Below are 15,742 nucleotides of genomic sequence, written 5' to 3'. Positions count from 1 at the left end.
TTTTTGGGGGGGATGGCCCCTGTTCTTTTTTGCCGCCTTGGCCGCCCGCAGGCCCAAGGCGCGCGGCGCCCCCGGCTGGGGTGGGCGGCAGTGCTGCCGCCTTGTGGGCAGAGCGCGGTACTGCAGCCCGGCGCCGCCGCCAGGCAGCCCTCTTGGGCGTGGCGCGTGGCGGAGTTTGTTTGACCTTCTCAAAAGGGCGGAAGAACGGAGGGCCCCCGGCGGTGTGTCTATGCGGACTGCCTGCACGGAACACCGATGCCGGCGCGGCCCCGACGAGCTTTTCTGTGGCGTTTCAATTGCGATGATGGCATTCCGGTTCGCCTGCAGGGTTCGGCGTCGCGGGAAATCGTTTCTAGGGCTCGAGGTGGGTGTCGGCATTTTGATCAGGCAGCTGGCAAAACGGCTACGCCTTGGGGTCTTTCCGAGGGGCGCTGGGGGCGGGGCCGGGGCGGGGCGCCGTGTCGACGAGGTGACGTCATTCGGCGGCACTCTGCCTGCAGTTCGCCCATGCACACGGCAGGGGGCGCCGTGCCTGCAGTGCGCCCATGCAGGCGGCAAAGGGCGCCGTGCCTGCAGTGCGCCCATGCAGGCGGCAGGGGGCGCTGTATACATAGAGTATTAAGTATCAACTATCTAGAAGAAGAAATAAAAGCTCGATGTCACCTGCAGCTGTAGAAAATTTCAGGCTCCCATGGAGGAAATAGTTTTCCTAAAATCATTACCGTTTTGGGGTTTTTTGCACTCCCCGGTAGCCTGAACGTTTCTACTGCTGCTTTTTTATCCTAAAGCCAGAATGGAAATCCCACATTAGACATACAGGGAAAGAAAGAGAGAAAGAAAGAGAGAGAAAGAGAGAAAGAAAGAAAGAAAGAGAGAAAGAAAGAGAGAGAAAGAGAGAAAGAAAGAAAGAAAGAGAGAAAGAAAGAGAGACAGAGAGAAAGAAAGAAAGAAAGAGAAAGAAAGAAAGAAAGAGAGACAGAGAGAGAGACAGAAAGAGAGACAGAGAGAGAGACAGAAAGAGAGACAGAGAGAGAGACAGAGAGACAGAGAGAAAGAAAGAAAGAAAGAGAGAGAGAAAGAAAGAGAGACAGAGAGAGAGACAGAAAGAGAGACAGAAAGAGAGACAGAGAGAAAGAAAGAGAGACAGAGAGAGAGACAGAGAGACAGAGAGAAAGAAAGAGAAAGAGAGAAAGAAAGAAAGAGAGACAGAGAGACAAAGAGAGAGAGAGAGAGACAGAGAGAAAGAATGAAAGAGAGAGAGAGAGAAAGAAAGAAAGAGAGACAGAGAGAAAGAAAGAGAGAGAGACAGAAAGAGAGAGACAGAAAGAAAGAAAGAGAGAAAGGAAGAGAGCGAGAGAAAGAAAGAAAGAGAGAGAGAAAGAAATAGAGAAAGACAGACAGAAAGAAAGAGAGAAAGAAAGAAAAGGAAAAAGGAAAGGAAGAAAAAAAAAAGGAGGAAGAGAAAGGAAGAAAAAAAATGAAAAAGGAAAAGGGTGAGAGTGAAAAAGAAAGAGCGAAAGTGGAAAAGGGGGTGAAAAACAGAGTGAAAAAAAGAAAAAAGAGTTGGAGTGGAAAAGAAAGGACATTCGGGAGGGGCGGTGCTGCCTAAGGTGCTTCCGCGCCCAGGAGCGAAGGAGCCGTTTGATCCCCTGGCGGGAGCGCAGCTCCCGGTGGCGGAGAACGGAGCGGTGGCTGTCAGTCCGAGACTCCAACTCCCGGCAGGCCCTGCGGCCGTAAAGCGCGGCGTCTGACGCAACGGCCGACGCGCCATATGAATGGCTGGCGGGCCGAGGCGGCCGCTCGCCGGGGGAGCGGGCTGGGCGCGGGGAGCTCCCGGCGCCTGTCCCGCGCGGGACGGAGCCGCGGCAGCGACGCTGGAGGGGCGAAGCCTCCGTCCGGCCGCCCGCACGGAGCCGAGCGGCGCGGAAGGGGCGTCCGCCCGGTGCCTCGGCCTCGCTCAGCGGTCCCGGTGGCGGGGGCTGAGCTCGGGCGGGGCGCGCTGCCGCCCGCCGATGGCGGAGCGCCAGGCGGTGCTTTGCTGCCGCGGGCCGGGAGCTGCAGGAGCCGCCCCGGGCGAGCGGCGCCGGGCGCTGCCGCGGTCACTGTGCGGCGGCTGCCCTCGGGCTGGCGGAGGCGCGGGAGCCGCCGAGCTGCAGCCGTCTCCCTCGGGCCGCTGCCGCTGCTGCGGGCGGGGGCGGACGAGCGGCTGCGGAGGCGGCTCCGCGGCGGGCTCAGCCTTGCGAGCAGAGAGCGCTCGACATCGCTGGCATGACACGGCTGCTGAGTGCCTCAGTGCTCGTGGCTCTTCCTTCCACGCAAACGGATGGAGCGGCATCGCTGAGCAGTAAAACACAGCGATGGCCCGGAGAATGGCGAGCGCAAGGAGCGCCGGGCTGGATCCTTCTGATGGCACAGGTGCGATCGGCAAACTCAGCCCCTTGTGGCCCTGCCCTCCCGACCCCCAGGGGAAATGCTCTCCAGCCTCGAGCTGCTGAGAGACAAAACGTGTGATTTGACACTAGGGTCCGGAAAAGGTTTCCGTTTAGATTAGCAAATGCCTCCATTGTTCTCGGTTACATCCTAGGATCGGTTTTAGGCAGTGACTTTCTACCGCTTGTCGGATTTTCTTGTGCAATGGTAAGAAAATAGGCAGGTCTGATACTGGTTTCGCTTTTTTTCTACTTCATGTTCCATGAGCTGCTTTTATCCAAGCAATTGTTTTAAAGTTCTACTGTAGGCGTTTCTGGTTCACTTTTTTTTTTTTTTTTCCTCTAAATCGGCAGTAAATATAGCTGAGTAAAATTACCTTGGTTTTCTTCCTTCTTAAGTGTTTTTATTGATAATCCTATTTGAATATGCAGAACACGTGGGTATGTCCTGTAATATATCCTAGCTATTCTTGTTTACAGGGTACTCAGAAAATATTTTTCCCTTCGAGTCCCACTGAAACATTCTGCGTGCAATCTCCGTTAAGGTCTGTGTTTACAAATAAGCCACCATCAGCTGAGATATTTGCCTGTGTACCTTTTCCTGTCATTCAGAGCTTGCGTTCTGTGGTTTTTATGATAAACCTATCAAACTTGCGAAACTGTTTTGCAAGTCTTAACCGTTGAAGGCAGCAAGAAGTGGTTTTAAAGCCTGTTCTTGAGCAGACAAAGGGGAAAAGTGTGAATTTGCTGCTGAACTTGTCCTTTTTCATTTGACTTGCCTTGAATTATTTAGGAAGAGAGAGAACTAGAAAAAAGAGAGAAATAGAATTGGTTCTTGAGCCCTCCTAAAATGCTCCCCGTGATTCCGTGTGGAGCCAAAGTGAAGGGTGATGGAACAGAGCCCCTGTGCTTTAGAAGGAAATCAATTTCAACCTGATCTCCACCCTGAGTCTCCCTAATTTCTGTTTTTAAAATGCAAACTCAGTTTAGGAAGTGTTGGGAGTTAGTATTTTGGGGGAGAAATGGCAGTTGCACAAACCGTTCCATTTCCCAGAGGCTCTGGGAAGGATTCATTTTGTAAGCGCTGTAACTGCCATCGGTTGGTGCTTCGGGGTTGGAATGTGCACTTGCCCTCCGATAAAGCACTCGTTCACTTGCATTTCAGTGCCAGGAGTCTGGAGAAACTGGAGAAGAGCCCAAGAGACATTTTTCATCCTGAGATACAAAAGGTAGGAAGTGACTTTTTTTGGTTTGGTTCTTTTTCTTTATGATTTCCTGGAAATAGAAGTAATTAAGTATAGATCCTACCGGTTTGTTTCTTCCAGTAGCTAATAAGAATAATAATAATAATAACCTAATACTACTTAAACTGTCTCTTTATCCATTGAACTGGCCATTTCAAATCCAAACTTCTAAACACCAATAAAAGCATCATCCTTGTAGAATCTTTAATAGGAGGGGGCTAAAGATGCTGTTTTTGTTGACAGGATTTATTGGTTCTTGAAGGGCAAGAGGTGAGTACAAGCCTAACTACTTCTTGCTCACAGACCCGTCCGGTGAATACGGCTTTGTATTTGGATGGGCTTTTGATGACTTCTAAATCAATTGCTCGTTACAGTAAAAAGAAGTCATGTTTTTTGGAACCTGACAGCAAAAATAACCTGAAGCACCAACTTAATCATAATTGATCACCCGTCTAAGTTAATGATTTTATGCTATACTATCAAAGTTTAAAGGTAAATTATTGTGTAGTAGGAGATGGTATAAAATGTATGTTCTAACGTGTAGGATGTAGGCAAAGATTAGAGGAACCAAATTTTTATGTCTTCTGTTTGACTGTTCACCAAATAATATTTGGTTTTATTTTCCAGGGATCGGTGAATTTTAAATTTGGAGTCCTCTATGCTAAGGATGGTCAGCTTACAGGTGATGAAATGTTCAGTCATGGTGAGGTTTTCACCTTCTCCTTAATTGTTTTGCTCATCTGAAAAGAAAAAAAAAAAAAAAAAAAAAGGTATGTTTATTATTTGTTACCCCGTTCTGTCCGTTTCCTCAGTATTTGCTGGAGCTCTGCTTACCCAAGCTTTGGGTAAAACAAGCTTTGGGTTCCTTCTGTCCCACTGGGTGTTGCCCAGTTTGGTTGCATCTGGTGAAATTCACCCTGAGCCCTTACAGAACCAGCTCAAACCACGTGAGAGCCATTCGCAGCTCTCTCAGGACACCCGGAGGAGGATGGGTGACGTTTCTGAGCATCTGGCAAGTGCACTTCTATCAAAACTCGGCCTGTGCAATTTCTGGGGAAAACCCTTCTGTATCCTGAAGGGTTCCTCAAAGTCTGTTGAGGATCCAGTTAGCAGTTGCTCACCTGGATGGTTCCAGCTCCACAAGCTAACACTTGTACTCTTGCCCTGTAGTTTAGATCTATTGTAGTTTTGTTATTTTGCAAGATTTTACGTCTTTGGACAGTAACGTGCATTTCACTCTTTGGAACCTCTCGGATCGTGCTTTGGTGCAGCACCACCTGATGGGACACTTGGCTGCTGTGCTGAAGGGCTTGGTTACTGGAATTGTAAATCCCGGAGAGTTTGTAAGTCTTCTGTCCCCAGGGAGGTGTCACGCTTTGTTCACCGTTGCTCTGTTTGTCAGGTGCTGCTTCTCGTCGGAGGTATTAACTTCAAACTGCCCTGTTCTTTTTTGAACTTTTTTTCCTGGTTCTCTCCGTAGGGCAGGGAAGGACTCTCGTATCCCGGTCGTCAGACTCAGCGCTGCCCGAGAAGATACAGAGACTGTAAAAATCATAAGAAGCAGCTAGGACTGCAGAGGAAACAAACTGGAGAGAACAAAAGGTGATATTGTTCTCCTTAGCCTGGATTAGAAACATCCACTGCGCTTTGATGCCGGTGGCTGCCAGGGGCTCGTTAGGTCTCTTGAGGCAGGTGTAGGTGTTCACTTGTAGGTTCTATTTTTTGGCAAAGGACCACGAGAGAAGTTTATTTATAGATCCAAATAAACATTCATCTTATCTGAACATAACCTGTCATCCCCTTTCTGACATTAAGGACTCCTGTATAAATACTTGGGGGGGTTTTCTTTGTCGTTTCTGAATGGTTCCATTTTGCCGGCTACTTGAACAAATCTGAGGGGGTTTAATTGCATACTGCTTCCTTGAAATTCTGTTGGTCTCTGCTTGGAACCCTTCTTGTACTGCGTAATGAAAGACTTCGGATGGTGTTTTCTTGCCTGTTTGTGGTTAAGGTCGTGCTCTGATGCATTTACAGAAGCCATGGCAGGAGAGAGTCAGCTGCTGGAGAAGAGGAGACAGTACTATCCCTGTGCAGCACAGAACTGTGCTACGGCTGTGTCATCAGCTGTGTCTGCACTGAAAGTAGCCACCTTCACTTGTAGGTAGCTCCTTGGTGCTTTAGGACACGCTGAGGGATTTATTCCTTTTGGGATCCACGATGAGAATTCCCAAGAGAGGTAGTAGTAATAAGGTCTGAGATTGGAAAAAAGCCTGTGTCCTTGGAATGTTGTTGTTGTCGTCCAAAGTTAATTTTTCCTTCTTTCTTAGCCAGTAGTCAGCTTTTTGCTTTATTTTTTGTGGTATCAGTATTTGATTGTTTAAAAAATTGCTTCAAAAGAACTGCAGTGGCTGGCCACCAGGACCTTGTTCCGATTTGCCTATTTGCTTGTAGCTAAAACGTTTCCATATTGTTTATCATTCTATTGAAGAAACTGCTGCCCAGTCAACTAAGAACTGAACATCTGTCTGTCTAGGACATGGGGAGAGGATTTAGGTCATGTCTTTGTTTCCAGAAAAAAGTTCCAGTGTAGTTTCTAACTAGAGGAAAAGGGGGGGGGGTGAAGACTCGGGGCTCTGATGCCCCTGGGGGCACCCCGAGGTGCCCAGGAGAGGGAGCCCCACTGCGGTGCAGGAGCAGGTATGTTATCACATACTAGAGAGCAAATTATAAATAGAAATAGGAAAATTATAAATATAAAAATATTTTTTAGATCGTTAAAGAAAGCGGGTTTTTTTACTTGTCAATAGGCAGGGTTTTGATGATAAAAATGATAAATACAAAGAATATGAAGGTAGAAATCTAAGTCTAGAAAGATATCATAAATACATACAGATAAAGTTTAAAACTAGAAGAAAAAATCAGTTGCAGCAGTAGATACGATACATAATATAGATAATACTTTAAATACATGTCTAGAATTTTATAGATATTATAGATAATTATTAATAGATTGCATCAAAAGAAACGATAAATATAAATGTGAGTCTAACTATACAAAGTATAAAAATATTTCCATACCGTTTAAAAGAAGGTGTTTTCTTGTATTTATTTGGTTAGAGATGGGGTTTTTATTTGGATTAATAGAAGTATTCTAGAAATATAAATCTAACTGTAGAGAGATCCAATCGATAGAGGAGGATATTTCTAAAAACACAACCGAACGCCGCCGCCTTCGGGGGAATCGCACGAGCTCGGCCGAAGCAAGGCGAGAGCGGCCGACCCTGACGGCCTCGAGCGAACCGAGGCGAGGCTTCCGAGGCTGCCTGAAGCGAAGCGAGCCGAGCTCAGGCGAAGCGAGCCTGCTGCTCTCGTGCGCGCTGCTTAGCGCCAGTGCGCTCCCAGCCTACTGAGCTCCTGCCCGAGCCCGCGCTCCCGGTCGTGTCCGCGCCGTGGCCGGGCCGCCCGCGGGACGCGGCAGCGGGAGAGCCCCGAGCCGGGCGAGCTGAACGGGAGGCGGCGGCGCTTGCCCGCCCGCCGTCGGGGAGCCGAGGCGAGGCGAGCGGAGCCGAGGCGCGCCGAAGGCACAGAGCGGCTGGGAGTTGGGCCGAAGCGAGGCGAGCTCGGCCGAAGAGGCGAATGCAGGCGCCAAGAGCCGAGTTGAGGCGCCAAGAGCCGACTGGAGCCGAGCGTCTCCGGAGCGAGCCGAGCTCCGCCGAGCGCCGCAGCATCCCGGGCAGGGCGAGGCGCCGGGCCGGGCTCGGGGTGCAGCCGGGGCTCTGGGAGGCTTCCCCGCCTGTCCCTCTCTCTAGCCCTCCTTCCTTCTCCCCGTCTTCGCCTTCTCTCGCTCCCTTTCCCCCATTCCCTCTCCCCCCGCAAAGCCGGCTCCTTCCTGTCCTGTCCCTAGCCCGCTACTCCCTTCTGTTCCCCCTCTCTCCTTCCTGTGCCCAGCCTCCGTGTACCCTCGTCCCGGGCTTTCCCTTCCCGTGCCGCTTTCCTGCACAGCCCGAGCTCCCTCGCCGCCCTTTGTCGTGCCCTGCTCTCGCTCCTCTCTTCCCGTGCCCCCTTTCCTTCTTTGCCCCGCAGCCGCGGGGCTCGGGCTGCCGGAGAATAAAGCCCCGAGGGCCGGAGCCCGGCGCCCCTGGGCCCTTGCGGGAGTCCCCGCGCGGGGCCGGAGGCTCTCGGCGGATCCCCCCGTGCCGCTCAAGCAGCGCGGCCGACAGCGCCGGAGCTGCGGCTTTGCCGGCATCGCGCTGAGAGCGGCCCCCGCTCCGTGCCGGGCCGTCGCCGCCGTCTGTGCCGCTCCCTCTCTCGCTGCCCCTGGCCCGTGACAGCGAGGCTGGGCAGGAACCTCAAGCCTTCTGGGGGCTGCCCCCCCTTTCTTGTTGCAGCAGAATCCCTTGCTGGGGCTATGCACGTGTGGGAAGGGCTTGGGGGAAGCGCTGCGCTGCTGTCCGGGGCAGTCGGATTCGTTCGGAGCCTTCTTTGGGGGTCAGGGAAAGGCGGGGTGAAGACTCGGGGCTCTGATGCCGTTGGGGGCAGCCCAAGGTGCCCGGGAGAGGGAGCCCCACGGCGGTGCAGGAGCAGGTGGGGGGCGGGCGAGGGGCGGGGGTCACGCTGGGTGCCGTCCCCCAGAGGGACCCAAAGCTGCCACCAAATGCACAGGGAGGGGTGAGTGGGTGTAGGATGCTAAAACCTGGCAAGGCATTCGGTTTTCTAGGTATTGCTAAAGAATAGGAATTGGTCTCTAAACTCAGCTGGGGAGAAACCCTCTCTATGCACTCATTTGTTTACAGGAATGTAGAAGGTTCCGACTGGAGATGGGTAGTAGTTCTGAAGATATTGCCGTGAGGTTTTGATCTAGGAACGGACCGAGCTGTGCCCTGGAACCCTCAGAACAGCTGCAGGGGCTGAAGGCGATAGAAAGGGCTCTCTGGCACCTTTTGCCTCCGTTCTCTGCCAGCGCCCAAAGCGTGTCGCAGTCCCGGAAGAGGCGCTTGTCATCCCGAGAGCCAAAAGGAAGACGTGTCAAATCCCAGCTCTGCCTTGTGTTTCGTGTGGGTTTTTTACTTCGTATTGATGTCATTCCAGAGAGCAAGGAAAGAAGAAACGGGACCGGCTCCCACTATTACTGTGTGAAGGCTTTCTTGAAAGGCTGCTGTATTTCTATTGTCTTTTTCCACTCCAAGCTTGACTTTTGCCCTCGTTTTTCGAGCTCTGCTGCATTGGGTGTCCCAAGGAGGGCGGGGTTCCTCAGCAGGGCTCTTAGGAGGCGGCGCTGATTCTGCTTTTACTGCAGGCGTCTCAAAGCGTGCTACCAGAATGACAGTTTTGTGCACTGGAAAGCTTTCCCTCAGTGCCATCAGCGCACGTCCGTGTCTGAATTGTGGAAGCAGACGGACTCAGAAAAGCCAGCACCCGGAGCAGATTTCTGTTGGCTCTGTGTCTGTGAGAAGCGGGCTGTGTGCTGGACGGGGAGAGGCGCTGTTGGAGAGTGGCATCAGCGCCAGGTGTGAGCTGTGAGGATGATGGGGGGCTCGGAGCAGCCCCAGGTGTGAGCTGTGAGGATGATGAGGGGCCGGCTCCTGCCGGGCGGGGGGGGGGGGGGGGGGGGGGGTGCGAGGCTGTTTTAGGGGGAGGCTTCGCTTCAGCTGCCTTTTGCATGGAGCTGCTGAGTAGAGGGGTTCATGGGGGGCTCCCGGGGCTGTCTCATGGAAGGACTGCGAGAGCTTCTCGCAGCGTCTGGGCGAACACCTGGATACGCGCTTGGATCCGCGGAGCATCGCTTCAAGGAGGTGCCGAGGGACGAATCTTTGTGCCGGGAAGCAGCAGCCGAACGGGTGAGCGCGTGTGGATTTGGAGCGGGGACTTTGGTCCTTTCCCTTTTCAATTGGATCTTGGCAGTCCCCCCTCCCCGGTTCCCCAGGAACAAAAAGGGAGCTTGTGAAGACAAAAGAAATGAAGGAGAGGCAAGCAGCTACTCTCCTAATATTGTCTGTGTTGGAACTGGGGGGGATCCGCTTTCGCTTGCGGTTCCAAGGATGTCGGTTGAAGGAAAAGCTGCCTTTTCCCGGCTGTTAGGGGTATCCAGGGGTGACAGGGAATCCCTGCGTTCCATTTGAACGGGAATGGGCAAAGTATTGTTGTCATCGGATGGCTTTGATTGGAAGGTAGCCAGCCCATTTTCATCATCCTAAGGTTTAAATGGAGGGGACAGCGCTGGTGTCCCTCCTTTGCAAGGGTTTGAATGGAGGTCAAAATCCCCCTTTGCACATGGCTGGAAGGATTTCATTGGAGGAAAGCCCCTTCTTTTCTGCTCTCCTAGGGGATGAACTTGAAGGGGAGAAGCCATTTCTTTGCCCTTGTTGAAGCGAGGTGAGCGCCGCCCGCGGCGTCAGTTTCGGGGTTGAGTTGCGGGAAGCCGCAGCTCTGGCGGCGTTTGCAGGGCTGCAGTCGGGCTGTGCCGCTGCATTTGCGGGCGCTTCTTGTGGCCGCGGCCCGGGCCGGAGCGTTGCCGCTCGGGAGCGCTGCCGGCCCGGGCCGGGCGGGTGCCGAGGCGCACGGGGAATTTGGCGCGGCAGCGGCGGAGCCGCTTTGCCGGTGCGAGCCGCCGTGCGGAGCCGAGGGCAGCTGGCGCCGGGCCGGCCAAGGGCGGCAGAGGCGGCGCGGGCGCTGCTGCGCCGGCCCGGCCGGTGCCGGCCGCTCTGTCCGCTCCGGGCGCGGGGCTCGGGCGCCGCCGGGGCCCCCCGGGCAGGGGGAGCGGGCGGGGGCGGGGGGGTCTCCGGGGCGGCGCCGCCCCTGCGCGCCGGAGCAGCCGCCGGAGGAGCCGCTTTGCCGCCGGGAGCCGCGCTCCGTCCGGGGCCGGCAGCGCGGGGTTGGGCTGCCGCAAGTTCTTGGGTGTCGCGGTTCGGAGGTGGCTTTGTAGGGATCGATCGCACGGTTGTTCTGTTCGCAGTGGGTGTGCGCTAAGGGCTATGGCGTTCTTCCTGACCGGTACGGTTCTCGGTTCGGGTGGTGACGATAAAGGTTTGGTTTGAATCGAGTTCTGTAGTCGGATATTTTTTTTTTGCCGGGCTATTCTGCTTTTAAAGGCGTGCAATGGTTTCTACGGGTCGTTGCGTGAAGCAGCGGCTCGGATTTTAACTCTGTCGCCGTGGCTTTTATTAGCGTGGGCGTGTAGCGTTTGTTTCGGTGGGTTCGAGGTGGCGTCGTGTCGTTAATAGCAGCGGGGTTTTTAAAATCTCTCTAATTGCGTTTGTGTTTCTCGTCTTCCAGGGCTTTTATTTCTTTGGTTTGCTTGATTGTAGTGTACGTTTTATTGTGACGGATCCTTTGGGAGATCTTGTCAATGGTTACGTTTCTCTTTCGGCTTTGTGTTTATTTCTGGGTGGTATTTTTATTTTGATCGAATGAGGCTCTATGCGTTTATTCTTCAGTTGGGAATAATTTTTTTGAGGTAAATTAAAGTTGCTTTGGTTTGGGGGACTTTTGTTTTACAAATGTATTTTCTTTTGTTTTTTTTTTTCTTTTTTTCTTTTTTTTCTTTTCGTTTCTTGTTGTCCTTTGACGTATTTGGTGGTTATTGATCAGTTTTATTTTTGGGAACGTGGGTATTTATATGGTGGGTCTTTTTAAGTAGGGTTTTTTTGTTTTTTTTTTTTTGGCAGTTATTTTCTTATTTTTTAGTGGTTGAGATTTTTTGGTTTTTTTCTATTTCGTTCATTAGTTCGCTTTCTAAAGTTTCTAAAGTTCTTTTGACAGAGTATTGCTTATTCTTTGAGTTAGTGTAGATGTAGAACTTCGGTTAGTTTTTAAAATAACGTTCAGGGTCAGTGGCACTGATTGGAGTTGAGCGAGTTGGTTTGGGTTTTTTTAGAGGTTTTTGTGATTTGCTGCGTGTGTTTCTCCAGGGTTTTCTTTTCGTTTGGTTCCATTTTTCTGATGTGATGAGAACTGTTAGTGAAAAGAGTGTTGTGTGTTTTTTTCGCTGGCAGTCGTTTGGCTGGTGGAGGTATCTTGATGGTTTTGGAAGACATTGGTGGGAATTCGATGCTGTTTGTTTTGTCATTGCATTTAGGAATTGGATTTTAAATGTAAAATTCTAAGGATAGCTATCTTTAAACAAAACGAGTAGATGTGTAGAAATGGGAATCAACTTTTTTTTTGATCTATTCGATCTCTATTTAAAATTTAACAGGTAACTTAAGTCATGATCTATTCCAATAAGATATTGTATTTTTCAAAGAGCATTGTGTATGTTGATAGATATATCAATAGAGATGCTAAATATAAACACAGCTCAAAGGAAATTTTAAATCTAGAAATGTGTTGCGAATCTATGCAGATATATATATATATCAAATGACTAAAGGATTGTAAATGTAAAGTGACATAAATCCATACAACACGTAATACAAGCGATACCGTATATATCTTATGATGGTATATTATAGGAAACAGCTATAAATCTAGTACATCGCTATGATATAATATGTAAAACATTATAGATATGGTAACTGTAAATACAACAACATTATTAAAAGTAGTTTAAAAGAAAGGATGGTTTTTGTTTTTTACTGGGCAAAAGCAGGGGTTTTATTATAAAAGCTACAAATACAAATGATAGAAAGGTAGAAATCTACTTGTAAAAAGATCTCATGAATACATCAAGATGGATATAAAAATTGAAACTATTAGAAAAAAGAAGTTGTAGCAGTAGATTTGGTACATGATAAAAATAATGATTTATCTCTATGATGTGAATAATAGATATGTGCTATGTAATGATGAATGGAATGCATCAGTATAAACGGTGACTATAAAAGTGAATCTAATTATGCAAGCTCTAAATATAAAACTATTTCAATAGAGTTGAAAAGAAGGGTTTTTTGGTATTTGTTTGGTTAGAGATGGGATTTTTTTTGGAAGAATAAAAGTATGATAGAAATCTAAATGGAAGTCGAGAAATATACAATCAATATATAATGATATTGCTACAACCACAAAGTATGAATAAATACAGATAATAGGAATAGGCATAATAGATGGTATAAAGGACGTAACACATCACTGTCCGGTCTAAATATGCGTGTGAATAGAACTAGAAAAACTAGAACTATCAAATTTATTTCAAGAAGGCATGAAAGAAAGGGGGCTTATTTGGTTCTTGTTTGGTAAGAGGCAGGTTTTTGGCATTTATTTTTCGAGGAGTTTTTGGGGGGGATGGCCCCTGTTCTTTTTTGCCGCCTTGGCCGCCCGCAGGCCCAAGGCGCGCGGCGCCCCCGGCTGGGGTGGGCGGCAGTGCTGCCGCCTTGTGGGCAGAGCGCGGTACTGCAGCCCGGCGCCGCCGCCAGGCAGCCCTCTTGGGCGTGGCGCGTGGCGGAGTTTGGTTGACCTTCTGAAAATGGCGGCGAAAAGGGCGGGCAACCGGAGGCCCGCGGTGTGTCTATGCGGACTGCCTGCACGGAACACCGACGCCGGCGCAGTCCCGGCGGGATTTTTGTGGCGTTTCAGGTGTACCTGACACGGGCTGTGGGGTCAGCGGCGCCGCGGGCGGGCGTATTTTGGCGTGTTTCTGACCGGCATGTGAGTAACCGCCTCTCTCGGCCGAGGGGTCCTCTCTCGGCCGCCATGTTGGGAGTGGCGCGTCACCACTGTCGCGGGAGTTTGTTTGACCTTCTGAAAATGGCGGCGAAAAGGGCGGGAAAGCGGAGGACCCCGGTGTGTCTATGCGGACTGCCTGCACGGAACACCGACGCCGGCGCGGCCCCGGCGGGATTTTCTCTCTCGTTTCAGGTGTGCCCGACACGGGCTGTGTGGTCAGCGGCGCCGCGGGCGGGCGTATTTTGGCGTGTTTCTGACCGGCATGTGAGTAACCGCCTCTCTCGCCCGAGGGGGGGGGGGGTCCTCTCTTGGCCGCCATGTTGGGAGTGGCGTGTCACCAATGTCGCGGGATTTTTTTTTTTTTTTGACCTTCTCAAAATGGCGGCCAAAAGGGCGGGGATATCGGGGACCCGGGAGTCTGCCGCCCTGTGGCCAGAGCCCGGTACTGCAGCCCCCCGAGCCAGCGCCCTGCCCCTCGCCGCTGGCTGCCGGGGGCGGGGCAAGGACGCGGCTGCCGAGCGAGGCAAGGGCGAGGGGCGGGAGCGAGGGGCGGGCGGGAGCGAGGGGCGGGCGGGGCGGGAGGGAGGGGCGGGCGGGGCGGGCTCGGTAAATGGCCGGGAGGGGTGAAAGACGTTCAGGAGTGCAAAAGGGACACGATGGCTGAGAAGAATGGCCGGTGGGGGGGGGGCGGCCCGGCGGGGCCGCTTTCGGCGGGCGGCGGAGGCGCGGTCGCAGCGCTCCTCGGGCCGGGGGCAGCGAGCGGGGGCGGGCGAACGCCGTCGGAACGGGAACGGGGCTGCACCCCCCCCCGAGCCCGCGCACGCGCCTCTCCAGGCGGCGGAAGCGACGGCGGGCCGGAAAATCCCGGCGGGGCGGCGGCGCTGCCCGCCCTTTCTGCCGCCAGCTTTGCAAGGTAAGACCGCCCGCCCCGTCCCGCCGCCCTCCGGTGTCTGTAAACAGACGGACTCCCTCTGGCTTCCCACTTCTCCGTGCTGGAGAGTGGGAGAAAGGTCCGTGCTGCTTGCCGTGTCCTCGGTGGGCAGAGAGCTCTGACCTTGCCTTGCATGGGCTGCTGAGGATTGGATCCTTGGGAATGTGCTTGGATGCATTTAGTGACCTTTACAGATTTCTTTCCCCGCTTTTTTCAGTTCCCAGAATCATGGAAGAATTCAGGTTGCAAGGGGCTCTAAAGATCACCTCATTCCAAGGCTGCTGCCGCCGTGGGCAGGGACGTGCTTCCATCGAGCAGCTTGCTCAGAGCCTCATCGCAGAGCACCGACGGGCCTTGAACACTTGCAGCGATGGGGCGGCAGCCCAGGACCTCTGAGCAACCTGTGCCCTGTGCCAGCCGGGTGCCAGAGGAGGAAGGAAGCCCTTCCCACCTGGAGCAGAGGCTGCGTAGCCTTGTGGCACCGAGCGTGTGAGACAGAAAGGCCCTTCCTTTCTGGAGGGGTAACAACACTCAAAGCTCTTTCTCGGGACAAGCCGAGCAATGGAAGGCCAAAGTAGCCTTCAGTTCTTCCAGCAGCTTTGGGAACAACTTGAAGGAGGAGCAGAGCTGGCCTGGTGCCTGCCGGCTCTGCAGGCAGTGGGCATGGCGAAGCTGCAGCTGCATCTGTCTTCTTGGCTGAGGCTTTATAAATGAGGCGCTTTTCTGTAGTTCCTTTTCAGGCATGACGTGCAAGTTGCCCCTAGAAGTCCAAAGGCAGCTGTTTTCCTAGCAGAAGGAAGTCAGGAGGAGGCAAAGCCAGCAGCTAAGTCTGGATAAAAAACTTGGCTAACCTCTTTTCCCCCCCTCCTCCAAACAGGCAATTGTGAAGCACTCAGCAGAGATCTGCCCAGGAGGAAAAGCAGAGCCAATCTCTGAGAAGAAGGGACGTGCGAGCTCTGGCGAGGACGGCTGCTCCCCCTGGCCTTGGTGTGGGACCTCCTGAGCTGCCATTCCTGTGGTGGGAGTGTTCCTCCTCTCCTCCTCCGGCCAAGCCAGAGACCGCCTAGGGAAGGAGCAGGTAAGGTTGAAGTACCGAGGTCTCCCAGGTAAGAAGTGACACGGCAAAAGGAAATGGCCTCAACTTGCAGCAGGGAAGGCTTAGATTGGATTGGAGGGAAAATTTCTTCACTGAAAGGGTGCTCAGGCATAGGAGCCCAGGGAAGTCCCCATGCCTGGAGACATGTCAAGGATGTCAAGATGTGGTGTTTAGGGACCTGATTTGGGGGGGCAGCAGCTGGGCTCGATGTCCTTAGAAGGCTTTTCCAACCGCAAGGATGCTACGGATCCTATGGTTCTGGAAAGCCTTGACCCCTCTGGCTCTAGCACAGCACCTGGATGCTGACAAAATGAGGCTGGTCCTAGAGCCTGGAGGTCCCTGTGCCACAGGGAGAGGACAAGCCGGTGTCACCTGCAGGGAGGGTCTCGTCCCCAGAGAGCCGTCAGTGACTCCGTCCCTGCCCGGGGCTCTGGGTGCGCCC

The 15,742-nt window shown here is 52.4% G+C and overlaps 1 long non-coding RNA gene across 2 annotated transcripts; it reads left to right on the top strand.

The window, feature by feature from the left end:
* Positions 1-3,949: 3,949 nt before the first annotated feature.
* Positions 3,950-6,099, top strand: LOC139585302 (uncharacterized). 2 transcript variants are annotated; one of them, XR_011677023.1, is made up of 2 exons: positions 3,950-5,275; positions 5,708-6,099. It is a non-coding gene; the product is annotated as an uncharacterized lncRNA (long non-coding RNA). The 2 variants fall into 2 exon arrangements; XR_011677022.1 differs by having other exon boundaries at positions 5,685-6,099.
* Positions 6,100-15,742: the final 9,643 nt, after the last annotated feature.

Source organism: Agelaius tricolor, unplaced genomic scaffold (assembly GCF_023055355.1).
Source record: "Agelaius tricolor isolate 1412-34295 unplaced genomic scaffold, bAgeTri1.0.p SCAF_72, whole genome shotgun sequence".
Lineage (NCBI taxonomy): Eukaryota > Metazoa > Chordata > Aves > Passeriformes > Icteridae > Agelaius > Agelaius tricolor.
Note: the sequence above shows the minus strand (reverse complement) of the source record. Positions and strands in the feature narration are given on the sequence as shown.